Source organism: Pleurodeles waltl, chromosome 12 (genome assembly GCF_031143425.1).
Source record: "Pleurodeles waltl isolate 20211129_DDA chromosome 12, aPleWal1.hap1.20221129, whole genome shotgun sequence".
Lineage (NCBI taxonomy): Eukaryota > Metazoa > Chordata > Amphibia > Caudata > Salamandridae > Pleurodeles > Pleurodeles waltl.
This window is the reverse complement of record NC_090451.1, coordinates 695051993-695066225: the sequence shown is the minus strand read 5'-3', so window position 1 is coordinate 695066225 and position 14233 is coordinate 695051993. Positions and strand designations below refer to the sequence as shown.

Here is a 14233-nt window from a genome sequence, read left to right as displayed (position 1 = left end):
TGGAGTTCGTTCTCGTGCGACTAGAAAGGCGCTCTTGTCCTAGAACGCAGCGCCTAGAAGTGTAAGGGAGGAGGGAGTTTCGTTAGACACGCCAGTTGTAATTGTAGGAAGCTGGTGGTTATGATTTTATCTGCAGGCCCACGTTGTGTTTATACTTTTGGTTATAGTTAACAACCCATTTCCGGGCTGGCTTCAGAGATTGTTCGGCCGTTCTCTATCTTTACACATCATGTTGACCTTGGAAAGATTAAACCCTGAGTCAGCACCATTGCTGTTCACATGCTACTGTGCAGGTTCTCTGTAACAGGAGCACTAAATCGCGAATTCGACTCACACGCATGCATACGCGGTTTTTTATCGCGTTTTATGATAAAATCATGAGCCGGCAGGCCCAGGGAGACCGAGATGTGCTGGCGAGCCCTCACAATGCAACCAGCATCCTCGGCCGGTGGTCACAGGATATGGGCAAGACTTTTAAAAAAGCCCGGCCAGTTTGGTAATTGGTAACTATCGGATGTTGGCAAGGCCTCAAAAACCATCCTTAGCCGTGCTAAATGGGTGGCTATGGTGGTACTGGCAGACAGCCCTCGGAATCTGGCCCAGACCCCAGCATTCCTCCTTGGACGCCTTGGGATGTTGTTAGCAAACTCTGCGACAAGTCCCAGCGCCTCCCAAAATGGCGGCGGCGTTTGCAGCCAGGAAAGGTGTTTCCTGTCACATTGCACAGCACTCTGCGTGTTCTTCCTTTGCAGACCGGGAAACTCATTTTTATACTGAGACATGTCTGGTGGCTCCTAATGTGTCCACTCCAGAAACCTGTGTTTGCCTTCATGGCCACGGGTACAAACTTCAAACTCCCCGCAGAGCCACTAAGCTTTTCATTCTCCTGAGGTCGAAAAAATGAGTACCATTGAGCTGAATAACAATAAATACGTGTTTTTCTGCGCTAGGATGCCTGAGCGCTGAGCGTGCAATACAGGTGTATTTCGCACTCATTTGTGGGGAACTCGAAAGGTGTCACGGGCTACTCGTCGTTTATGACTCTGGCCAACTGGAACTGCAGAGTGGTCTTGTAGGTGCTGTCTTGACCTAGGTAAGGGCGGCCCTTTCTGGTAGCCATGGTGCTGCTGACGAAGGAACACCAAAGGAAGTCTTTGCCCTCTAGAAGGAGTCCCGGAGGAAAAAAATCGCAAAGGGAAAAACCTCTATGGCTGAAACTCCCTGAAAGAAAAAATAAGCAAAAAGGTAAGTCTTCCAACAAGAAAACAAATACTGGAAGAAACTGGAACAGGCGAGGAAAAAAAGCTGGAGAAAAACAACCGGAGCGATGATCACCACCAAAGGAAGTGCTGCAGCGCAAGGAGAACAAGAATCACTCTCCTTATAAACCCGAAACAGGAAGTGACAGACAGGAAGGAAAAATACACCATGTTGGATTGGGAACGGACCATAGGAGAATATAGAGAAAGGCGCCATTTTGAAAAAGGGTCCTAAAGCATGCAGGGAAAAAAGGTAGAAGCAAGGCATGCTGGATAAAGAAGAACAAGGCTTCTAAATGTAAAAACAAACGAAAGAAAGAAAAAATGGAGAAAGAAGAGGAAAGAAGAGGAAAAGAAGAAAAGAACAGCCTGCACCAGGTACCAGGTAAGTGAGGGGTCAGGGGGAGTAGTAAGATTGGTTCCAGGGTGTTTATTGACAGTGCTGTTGCTTTTGCAGTTTTCACAACAGTATGGCTTTGGAGCTGTGCAGTGCGCGTAAGGGTGTTTGGAATTTGCTGTGTGAGTATGACCAATTATAGGTGTGTCTGGAATGATGGGGTGTGATGCTTTAGGAACAGAGAGTGCTTTCCCATCAACACAGAATGTGGCATATTGAAGCATGTTAGATGCATGTCGTAAGTGGCGCTCACAATGTGCTGATGTGGAGGGAGTGTGGTGAGTACACAGTCTGGGTGGTTTGTATGTACAACCCTTGGTCTTCCCCTGGGTGCAGAGAGGGGCTTTGATCTTCAGTTTTTGGTCATCGAAGCCTCAGCTTGTCCTGTCACTTTTTTAAACTAAGTGCTGACAACCAACATTTCCTCCCTGCAGCTGCTCCTGTGTTTGTAAAATAGAGTGAAATGTTTGGAGCACCATCCCAGAACCTCGCGCACAACGTCAACATCACCCACAGAAGCCACGCCACAGGGGTGTGCGCTACAGCACTGGACCTCAAGCTCTTGCATGTCCCAAACAGGACAGGACAATCACAGACAAGCCGTGGCTTGCACCTGCATCAGCCAACAGAGCACTATGTAAACTTCAGTACCAAAGGTATGCATAGAAAGAGGACAATGACACATAGCAACCAATCACCACACAATGTTATTTTTTTTCATTTAGTTCACTAATGTTCCCTACATTCTGGTAATATTTTTTGTTCTTCTGTTAGACCACTTCTTCCCCCAATAATACCGACCTCATGCAGCATTGACCTTTGACCTAGAGGAGGGAGGGGACCACCAGATGTGTTCAATGATGAGGAGGCAGCCCCCATCTTGCACCAGCTGAGGTGTCTGAAAACATCCCCCCTTAAAGCAAACCTCAGGATCCAGGCTGTCTACAGCTAAGGACGAGCAATGATTTTTGTTGCAGCTTCCTGTAACAGTCACAGACACTGCCATATATAGCACAGAAAGATTGCTAACATCCGCCCAGTTTCAAAGTCACAATAAAAAAAGTTTTAAAGTTAAATCATGAGAATACATCACTATCATGTTCAGCAATAGCTAACACGCGCAGGGGGATATTGCCAGTTTGCATGGGAAAGTACACCAGGGAGTGGACCTGGAACAAGCAAGAAGGTCTGTAATCCACAAGCAGACAACTACTGGGATTTCGCAGACCTAGCTTCCACAATGAAAGCTTTGCTCACACCTTCCTGCAGGCAATGGAGACCAGGTTGGCTCATCATGTTTTTTCCAGATTCCTTTGTGAGTCCATAGCTCTTTCCCACAATCAAAGGCTAAACTCACCTATAATAATGAATGCATTATTTATTAATTTAGTTGTAAGTGTTTTATGTAAAGCAAGCCTACCCTCAAGGAGGAATACAACTCTTTACAGGGAACATTTTAAGGTTGAGCCCACCAGACAGGGCAGCTCCTTTCAAAAGGCTCATTGTGGGAGTATCAAGAAGACAGGGGGGCTTGGAGCCGCCCACTGCTTTCCCGGCACTCTCATTTGCCTGCTTCTTATTTGGGTCCCAGCTTGTCAAACTTGTGTTTGTCCCTCCCACGGAGCACTGCTTCTTTATCCACTCTTTTGATTGGCTGGCTTCATGCTTTCCCTGCTTGCGTTTCAAGCACTGCTTTGTTCTTTTCTTGTAGGCACTCCGTGAGAGTCTTTGGGGATTATTTATGAGAGGGTTGCTTCGCTGGAGCATCACCTTTTTGATGCTTTGGCGGCGCAAACATCTCAACCATATCTTTGAGGCCACGCAAAGCCACTTTCAAAGAGGAAAATGCTTCTTGGGACTTTTTGTGTAGTACAACGTCCCTTCCTGCACAAAAACAATCCTGTATGCAACGCAGGCACCCTTGCACAAATATTGCGCCAGCGCAGGGGCAAAGGACAGGAATGCACCACATTGCACAAATACGGTGCATTCCTGCCTTCACTTTGGCGTAGCGCAGCACAGCAAGATGACTTGCGGCGCTGTCCTATGCCAAAACCCCGCCAATAAGGGCCCATGTGTTTTCCAGCCGTCTCCCGCATGTGATTTTCTTCAACTGCATTCTGTGTTGCTTGCTGTCGTCCGTGTGCTTCTCCCTGCCCTCTTCCGTGTTTCTGCTTACTCTCCCTCCCTCTGTTGTTTTCTCTCCTGCGTGCTTCTCCCTGCCTGCTCCATGTTGCTCTCTCACCCGTTGCTTCTCTTCCCCAGCCCTGCTGTCTGCATTGCTTCCGTCTCCTGCCCTCCATGTTACTTCTCCACCTGCGCCTTCCTCCCACCCTCGCCCTCTATCTTTCATCCCACCCGCACCCCATTGCTCCTCCCACCCGCGCCCTCCATCTTTCATCCCACCCGCACCCTCCAGTTCTCATCCCACCCGTGCCCTCCAGCTCTTATCCCACCCGCGCCCTCCATCTCTCATCCCACCCACGCCCTCCAACTCTCCTCCAACCCGCACCCTCCATCTTTCATCCCACCCGTGCCCTCCAGCTCTCCTCCCTACTGCGCCCTCCATCTCTCATCCCACCCGCGCCCTCCATCTCTCATCCTACCCACACCCTCCATCTCTCATCCCACCCGCTCCCTCCAACTCTCATCTCACCCACACCCTCCATCTCTCATCCCACTCGCTCCCTCCATCTCTCATCCCACCCGCGTCCTCCATCTCTCATCCCACCCGTGCACGCCTTCTCTGTTAATCTTTGGTTTTCCTCCCCACCCTCCAAGCTGCTTTTTCCCAACCACACTTCAACAACATTCTTTCTTGCATTATGTTTTTATTTAACAATCTGACTCAAATTGACAAATAAAAAGGCAGTGTCATTTTATATGTGCACGCATGTGTGGTGCACACACCTAAAAAATGATGCGGCCGGCCGCATTCTATTTTTTTTCCCTTTTTTATCAAAGCTACACAACATTGGGGATGCTGTATAACATGGCTACAAAACATTGACAAAGCCAATAGATCTCAAAAGTAAGACCTTTTGGCTTTGCCAGTTCTTATTTGCTATAGTAAAGACCGTTTCAAACATCGGAAATGCTGTTCAGCATGGCTAAAAACCATTGACAAGGCCAATAGGTCTCAAATACAACACACGTGACAGTGCTTATTTACTACAGTAAGGACAATGTCAAGCATGAGGTTCTGTACATGAAACAACAGTGCAAGACCTCAGTACAGAAACCAAGCTGTAAACTGCAAGTGGGGTAGAATGTAATTGGGCCACCACTGGACTATACGCACTGCAGTCGTCCTTTACATATTTACATAACATTTCAAACAACAAAGAGATTTTCCAGGAATCTCACAAAGGTCACATGAGGTCAGTGGCTCTAAGTAGATGGCAAACAAGGGAGAAAGATTCCCCAAACCTGAATAAAACTGCACACTTACGCTCCAAGGCTTCCTTCCTCCTACTGACGTTCCTGACTTTACAGATTTCTGAAAGAATTCCAGGGGTGCTCTTGGATAATGACACGCCCTTGGAAACTCAAATGCATATATAATATTTTAACATTCAGTTTATTTACAATGACCATACTTACAATTGAATGCACATACTTACAGATTTGTTGCACAGCAAAACTTTGGTAGTCAACATTTCTGTGCTTTGCACTATATGTCTGTAAAGTGGAAAGAAATGTTTACAATATTTCTGTACCACAATATCTTTGTGTCCTGTATTTTGCTATTCCATGTGATTTTTAAAAGCACCACTCTCTCTCTCTATATATATATATATATCCAGGCTCACTAGAATGATGCGATTCTGTGACTGTGGCGAGTTCTGCATAGTTATGGATTGAATGCACTTGTCCCATAACCTGCCGTCTGCTGCATAATTTGCATATTTCAACAAGATACTTTGTTCTGGCTCAAAGGGAGCAAAAGTTAATAAAAAGAGGTGCAACCCAAGGTGCGCGCCGTGGCCGGCCCCTGGCAGAGATTAACCTTGCTGTTGATTAATAATGTAGGCAAGAGTAACTGGTGCCAGGGAGGGGAGGGTTTTGCTACAACAGAATTAATTTGTTAATGTCTTAAGATGACAAAATATTGAAATAATGTTGCCACAGAATGTAACACAATATAATGCATAATCTGTCTTTTCTTGCTTCATAATTTAGTCAATACTGCCACGTCGCTGCATAATTCCAATGGCTTTGTATATAATTGTGCATGTGGAAAAGGGACATAAAAATTCATTGGCGCCCCCTTCCTCTACATGACCTTTAGATTTATTGTTACTCTTTTCTCACTATTACCCTGGAATTCCACTGACAGTTCTCCTTGCGAGGAGTTAATATTTGTGCAATTTGCAAGTTAGTGTTCAACAACTTTTCCTGGTGCACCAATGAGGGAATACAAAAAACACGTCACTTGTTACTAGCTTTGAAAAACATATAAATTACCCCATACTGGCTGCATTTCCTTCTGGGTACATCCAGTGCATGGTTACAATGTAATTATTCTGGATTCTGTGGATGTGAATTGGGATATTTTTGTCCCAACTGATACTTTTGCTTCTCCCCAAATTTTCACTAGCCAGACAAGAATTTTCTTAGCCCATTCCAGACATTAACCTGTCTATCCAAATGGACGGCAAGTTTAGTTTTCTTTTAGTTTTAGTTTGAAGGTATTGTGACTGCTACGAAGTTTAACAAGCAGAGGCAAAGACAATAGGTCTCACTTTTTGTTTAGGTACGTGTTTGAAAATAGTTGGATTACTCTGTGTCTGTTTCCCTCACACTGTATTATTGAAATAAATTCCCAGAACGAAGCAACATTTTTGGTGACAACAATATGGAAATTATGACTACAATACCTTTCATGAATGTGCTGAATTAGCAGCGTTAAGCTGCATCCTCATATAAAAAGGTTAGGAAATAAGTCAAAAGGTGCTATTTCTTGCAAGTGATGATCTTAAAAGGCACGCACAGAAAAATGTTGTATTTTAAATAGCTGTGACAAAGGGGCTGCATTTTTGTTGAAATTTGAGAAAGCCCGGGTGTGCTCATGTCTTTACTTTGTGACACACCCAGTAAATCCAACAAGATGTTATCATGACAGCAAAGTAAAACAAGTGACAAGCAAAGGTTATTAGGAGAGCCACTGGAATTATGCGGCAGGAAAGGGTCACAAATTAAGCAGCAGGATTGAGTAAATTATGGGGCAAGAAAAGGCAAATTATGCAGCATAACGTGGCACATTTTGTAATAGAATTACTTCATTATTTCATCATTTTTTAATTTGGTAACACTGTCTGCATATTGGCTACACCTCATTAGTACCTGTTTAACACCCAGATGTATCAATAATGAACCACTTGGGCTAGAAACTATTTTTTTTGTTAAAATCTCCATATTATGCAGCAGATGACGGATTATGTGGCAATTGAGGCAAATCTACAACTGTGCAAAATTCACTGCAGCCGCACAATCACATTACTCCAGTGGCCCTGGTTATTAGCAATAGGGCTGTATCCTTAACCCAAACAGGGGAATTTCTTAAACCAAACCACCATAAACAACTATTAAGATGTCATCATCTCTGTTCATATCTCTTATCGTACTTTTGAGGTATGAGATTACCAGCACAGTGGCCAACCTGATCTATTTGCTAAAAATAGTTAGTTATAAAGTTGGCTTTGTGCCCGCCCCTTTCAACCATTGGCTTTCTTCAACCAGCCTCTTTTAGCCATTGACTTGAGATTTCGTCAATCATGTCTTGACTCAACAGGAGATGGAGTATTCACCTCTCACCCTCTTGTCTAATGCTATTGGCTGTTTGGGTGTATCCTGCCTCCACTTCAGTGTTTCCATTCAGCAAAATGAGGGACTACTTTACAACTGTAGCAATCATTTTATGCTCATTCTAGCTCTCTCTTGTGCATCTTGCTCAAAGGAAGTGGTCTTCAAACTTTTTAATGCCCCCCAGAAAGAAACACTGGGGTGCTCCTCCATATTTTTGCACAATTATTCTATTATTTTGGCAAGTTAAATATGTATATTTATTTACCAATTGCAGTAAAGTTCTGTTATAAAAATGAAACTCAATACATGATGCAAACATACTGTTTAGTTAAGGTAGGCCTTACTAACCTGTAAACGCATCCACAATGTGATTATTAGAAGTGAGGGTGGGGGTTTTGAAGGGTCTCTTTCCTTTTGACACACACTCCCATCTTGGGTATAAATGACAACACATGTTAGAGATGGCCCTTTACAGAGCACTTTACTGCTGCTCGTTTTTTTCAGCTTAAAACAAAGCATTGCTATTAGCGTAATGCTTCTTTTGGCTACAACATGGCACCCCCACACCTGGTTCACTCGAGGCCCTACTGGGGGGAGAGCGCCCCCTCCCTAGTTTGAAGTACCTTGCTCTAAGGTGCTGATGTTGCAAGCATTAGTACCTAAAACCCAGAATGACTGGCTTTGCCAATGCTTGCTTGATGCTTGCTTCAAGAATTAATTACATGAGCTATTTAAACAAGTGAAGCCTACTCTAGACAGGCCTAAAAAAAAACTAGAGGAATGTTGTGTACAAAGTAGATTTGGAAGCGAAAGATCTCTGTAAAAATGATACTTTTGATCATGAATGTTCTTGCAGAGCAGATGGGGACAACATTGGGAACTCGGCCAATTTGTAAACAGTGCCAAGAAGTTTGCCTGTGGCTCACTGAGGCGATCCTTAAACTTCGCCCACCCCTTCACAGCTTTCTCCTTTCTGATACCATTTTGCACGGTGCAGCCTCGCGAGCGGCTGACGTGGACGAGATGGTAATTTCATATCATTGGCGCCTCCCCCCACCCTCCCACGCATGTGGTCCAGGCCGGGCCCGGGTCACGTGGCTACAAGTAAACAGTGAAGGATGCTCCAGGCTCAGGGCAGGCGGCCTGGCTTATTTTAGTCTCGCAAATTTTACAAACATTTTTTTTCGCGAAGCCAAGCAGGCGGAGCTGGCTTTGAGGGGATTTTGGCATCACGCCTCCGTGTCCTCGGCTGATAAAACTGTCACACTTTAGGCCTCCCCCTGGCCTTGAGCGAACCCACCCTGCGAAGGCTGACTTCTCTGCCTCTGAGGGCTTTCTGGGGAGCTTCAATGAGCTATAGCGCCAAGCGATGGTGCTCTTGTGCTGTTGCTGTGCTGGACATCCTTTGAACCCTGAGTCTCTTAAACTCTTTGTTGCACCTGTGGTCACGGCCATGCTGTGGAAATATTGCATTTTAAGGACGTAAGTCTAAAGGAATATGTCGCAGCCCCTCTCCCTGTGTGGTTGCCAGGCTTTCTCTGTAATGATTTCCTTGCTCATTTCCACCTGGTGGCACCTTCCTAGCTGTGCCAGGTGAGTAGTGGGTTTAGCTTGCATGGGGTGGGGAATTATTATTTCTCAAGGGAAACCTGGAGACAATCTGGTTGGTGTTAGCACTCTGGCTAGTTGGGTACATCTCTTTTGGGGTATACCTCGGTATGAGGTCTATAACTCCTTCCATGGGGGAAATCAATGTTATCCCTATAAATAAGTCTCCCCGGCTGCCACAGTGATTGGTCGCCTTGGGGTCACACATAAGGGCCCCCTACTTGAGGGAAGCTTGATTGCAGTATAGTGCCTCCACGCTACAGGACCAGCACTTGGAGATAAAACTCTTGTCTCTGGAAGCACAGCCAGCATCCTGCCCAATATTATGACTGATTGCTGGTACAATGTCTGGCCTGGAAGTGGAATACACATCCTGTTAGCCCATACCTGCTTTTACCAGTTTATTGCTGAAATGGCCAACAAAAATGCTGCTTCCCATGTGACATAACTATCAAATCAAGCTTCTTGTTGAATTATGAGTTGGGCCCCTGTTCAGCGTTGAGGGCCCCTGTTCAGCTGATTATGTGCCATGGTTCTACAACCAGTTGATCTGAGTTACACCCTAAAGATCTGTGTGACATAAGCATTGCTGACCGCTCCCTCCCTCGACTCCTGCCTTCCAGGTGAGACCAGTCGAGAAGAGGATCTGCCTGGGCCATGTCCCGGGATGCCTGCTTGCATGAATCGCTTCTCTGTGGACCAGAAATGCCCTCTTGCTTGAGGTGGTCATTAGTGCCACCCAAGACCCACCTGCCAGGTCACTGAGACCGCAGAGCTGCCGCATGGACCTAGGACCTGGCCTGCTACAGTTTGGGCCAGGCTAACCAGACTACAAGTGTAGGCCAGGAGGGTGGCCTGACCCGGCACGAATACTCACCCTAGGCCAGCATATGCTAGTCTTTCTTCCACCATGGCACAGCACATTCCTCCCGCCTAGGATGCTGTTGAGCTGAGGCAGGGGACACTTGCTTTGCCTGTCCTTTGAAGTTTTAGAACACCTTGGGGGCCCCCTTCGGTTCTCTGTGCAGTGTAGAAAACCATCACACATTAGCCGGTGGAAGAGATCCTGTGGTCACAATGTCCTGGTGTCCACAGGAGCGAGGACAGCTGTGACCGTCCGGCAATGGAAAAACTCCACGGTGACAGGTAACCGCAGTGACACAAGGCTGCTTGACCCTCTTGGTGGCACCAATGTTACAACAAGCCATGGTAGGCTCTGAGGCTCCAGTGATCCTTGCAAAACCTTCAGCACAAACTCCCAACCCAATGTCATGTTGAGAAATGTTCAGTTCTGCTGCTTGATTAATACTACAACAGCAGAATCCACCCCCTGCCCCCTTAGGCATCTCTGGGGACCTCCAAGGACTGTGGTCCAGGCATTTCTAGGCTGTGCACAAATGTCATCTTTTGGTACTAAGTTGTTTTCAGTATTGCTATTCAGTACTTGAATTACGCAATTGCTATTCCTAAAGGTAAAGCATTCCAGAGCTTGGTGGGGGGGGGGGGGGGGGGGGGGGGGGCTAAGAAAGAAAATGATTGGCCAGCTAGGCGAGTTTGGCAAATTCTCAGGACTGGCAGGTGGAGCTCCCTTGCGGGTCAGTGTTCTAGTGGGTGGTACCCTTGGATTCTGTCTCTCAGATAACAAGACCTGCTGCCATGACCCGCTCTAAAGGTGAAAAGTAGACATTTAAAATGAATGCAGAGGTGAACTGGGAGCTAATGAAGGGTGTGTAGCTGCTCCAAGACCGCTTCCAGACTAGGAATTCCCAGCAGGAGCCTGACTGCAGCATTGTGCACCATCTGTAGCCAACGCAGGAGATAACTTGGTGGACCCAAGTAGAGTATGTTGGCCTAGTCCAACCTGGAGGTAGTAATAGAATGAAAAGCAGTTCCTTGTCAATTTGGGATCTAGCTTTAATTATTTTTTTTTAAAAGGGGAAAATTTGACACATGTCTGGGTCACTGTCCAGCCCAAAAATAAAACACAACACACCGTCCATGCAAACACAATAAAAATAATAATAATTTTGTTTGCCAATGCTCAACCTCAGCCAAAAATAAAAGAAGAAAAAAGGTCTGATGGTATGAATACATGATGATGAATGCAAGCACCGGCAACATCACGTCAAAGCAATTTTCTTTGATGGCTTTTTTTATTCACTAATCCAAGATGGAGAAAAACACTCAATCAGTGAGAAAATACACGTTTTAAAAAAAACTAAAAGTTAATTTTGAACTGTGGGGCAGCCCATGGCAGGTGCAAAGCCCACCAAAAATAAATAAAAAAGGTTTGAGACTGTGAATGGTTTGGAGCACAATGGAGGCGCGAGTGGGAAGGGAGTCACGGGAGATGGCTAGGGGCAGCACGGCCACCACTTGGGGGAGGTAAAAATAAAAATAATTAAAAAGCTAGAGGGATTTTTCTTTTAGGTGGGGGCAGGGTGAGGGGGCAACGCAGAATGAATGGGAGAGTGGAAGTTTTCGGGGTGGGAAGTAGCAAACAAGGGAAAGAGCTTGAAAACATGCATTCTCATGGAGTGCTGAAAAAAACCAAAAGGAAGTTCTCTAAATGTGAGCGGTGGAAGGTTAAATGTCAGGCAATCAAATGAATAGCAAAGAAGCTATGCTCCAGGGGAGGGACAGGCACAAGAAGAGGAAGCCAAAGTATAGAATAAGAAGCAGGCAAATAAGAGTGGCAATAAAGCCAGCCAATGGTAACCAATGGGCGGGCTCTAGGCACACTGTGGGTTTTTGGGATGGGCCTTAATTGGCTTTCACCAACAGACCGATGCAGTCTGGTAGGCAAGACCTAAAAAGATGGGTGGGGTAATGGGAGAGAAAAATCTTAATAAGATGGAGAACTGACTGCTGGCACACACCCATGTAGAGTGCATTGGTGTCTGTCCTGCTGCGAAATGTCTGCAAATCACGTATTAGCGAGTGTGGCGTCAGAAAAGTACCTGAAAGTTGCCGCAGTTCCATTGGAATGCGAGAGGCTGATAAAGCAACAGCTTGTGATCTATACGACGTATACACGCTGTGCATGTTGCTATGTGTGCCAGTGAGGATCTATATTGAGGTTAGAGGTGCAGGTGTTTTTACTTGAAGTAGAAGATGTAAAGTGGGTGAAATTGAGATACCTGGGGCTCAGAGACGCATGACAATCGTGGAGCAGTGATTGGCAAGAGCAGCTAAGGCTGTAGGGAGTAGTAATGCATATCTGCCTGTTCACCAGAAGGTTGGTTTCTTCTTTCCAGTGGTGCTGCTGTGGAATGTACATGAACCAGAGAGGAGTCCCTGATTGACCGCCACCCGGAAACATCGCCTCTGGCCAGTGGACTGGTTGAATACCATGACCAAGTGTTAGTGTTCTGATTTTACTATGTAACGCGACACCTCAGAACAAGCATTTGCAATGCAATGGGTCACGTGTCTGCTCGAGTTAGAAATTTGCAATGCCAATAGCTCTAACAGGACTTTTCTTGTCAATAGAAAATGAAAAGTAAAACAGTTGACATAAACGAGCCAATTCAAAGCGCCACGGCCACCATGAGCATGAACGCGAAGGAGAGACACAAAAGGAAAAAGAAGTTCGCTCAAATATATTGACAAATGTGCAATTATCCATGTAACAGGGTCGGTGTCCAAGGCGATAATAAAACAAATGTTAAGTATTTACCAACAAAAACAAATGATTTTTGAATGGCAAGCCCACGAATGAGTGAAAGTTATGAGCATGCAGTGGGCTTGGTTAAAAGCCCACAATACTTACAACAGGTCAAAGCGCTTGCGCGCTCAACCTAAAAAGGCCCAACCATCCACAGACTTTGCAATATACAATAAAAAGAGAACAGAGAGTGCTCGCAAAATAATCATCTGGGGCACTGGACTAATATCCAAGAACGGAAACATAATTTTATCATATTAAAGCCCATCCAGATGGGTACAGAGATTTTTCAATTTAATTAATCAATGACTAGACAAAGAGGTGAGCCTTCAAAATGCTTAATTCCTCACATATTGAACATCGAGACCAGCCAACGCATTTCACCCTTCAACAAGGGCTTCATCAGGGAATATAATTATCTTTCTAATGATATCACCATGTGCAGTATTATACTCGTAAGGTACAATACTCCAGTTCAGTGTTGGTCTTTGGACATGAGACCTTGGTGTTTTCATTAGGCATTAGTGTACAAATTAGGCTGTGATCAATCTTCTCCTACAGGACCTGCAGTCAAAGTGAACCTCGGGGTTGCTGTGTTTGACTACAGTGCAGTTATGATTTATTCGAAGAGCTGAAGCCAGAGTTTTTTGTAGATATTTGACACCCGAATGACTCCCAGACACAGCAAAGCTTGGCTTAGTGTACCATTCAGTTGATGGGCAGTAGGCAGGGCCACTGTCATAAAATTCCAAGGCATTTCCCTAATAAATATGAGTTTGAGGGCCTGCCACTTGACACACGGTCTGCTGCATAACTTACATATTTTCACAAGCACACATTGTTTCTATCTTTAACAATCAACAGTTAGAAAACGTTCTACCAATGAAGTTCAAAGCCATGCTCAACACTTTTTAAAAGATGATTTGTCATTGTGCAGCTGCTGATAGCTGTATTCAGGAATTTAAAGAACTGATAAATGTGTCAGGATAATGTAAACACGTGAAACTGTCTAAAGAAGGAGTGCTGTTTGCATCAGGAAAAAAATACCCTAAACTAATTAAATATAATTGAAAATGTAAAGAACGTAATAATCCATCTTTATCATGAGAAGGGTTTGAGTGACTGTTATAAATTTATGTTTATATCACAGACACTGTTCTGAGAGCAGCTCTTATTTCAAGAGGGCACTCAGCCTGCAGAAGAATCCCAGACATGTTGCACCTTTGTCAAGGGGTTTGTGTCTTACATACTAACGTACATTCTAGTAAGGCACATACACCGTGAACATGAACGTGCTGTACAGTCCTGCAGGGCTGTTTTTAATGCAAAGAGGCTGACCATAGGTGATACCACAATTAAAGGAAGAAGAACACAACTGTGAGGAACCAATGAAAAACAGCACACCTCCTATATATTTTGTGTATATACTTCTATGTATGTTATATATATATATATGGAAAATGTCACTTACCCAGTGTACACCTGTTCGTGGCA

The 14233-nt window shown here is 45.0% G+C and overlaps 1 long non-coding RNA gene across 1 annotated transcript; it reads left to right on the top strand.

The window, feature by feature from the left end:
* The first annotated feature begins 1510 nt into the window (after positions 1 to 1510).
* Positions 1511 to 13852, top strand: LOC138267821 (uncharacterized). Its single transcript, XR_011199872.1, has 3 exons — positions 1511 to 1644; positions 2091 to 2312; positions 12330 to 13852. It is a non-coding gene; the product is annotated as an uncharacterized lncRNA (long non-coding RNA).
* Positions 13853 to 14233: the final 381 nt, after the last annotated feature.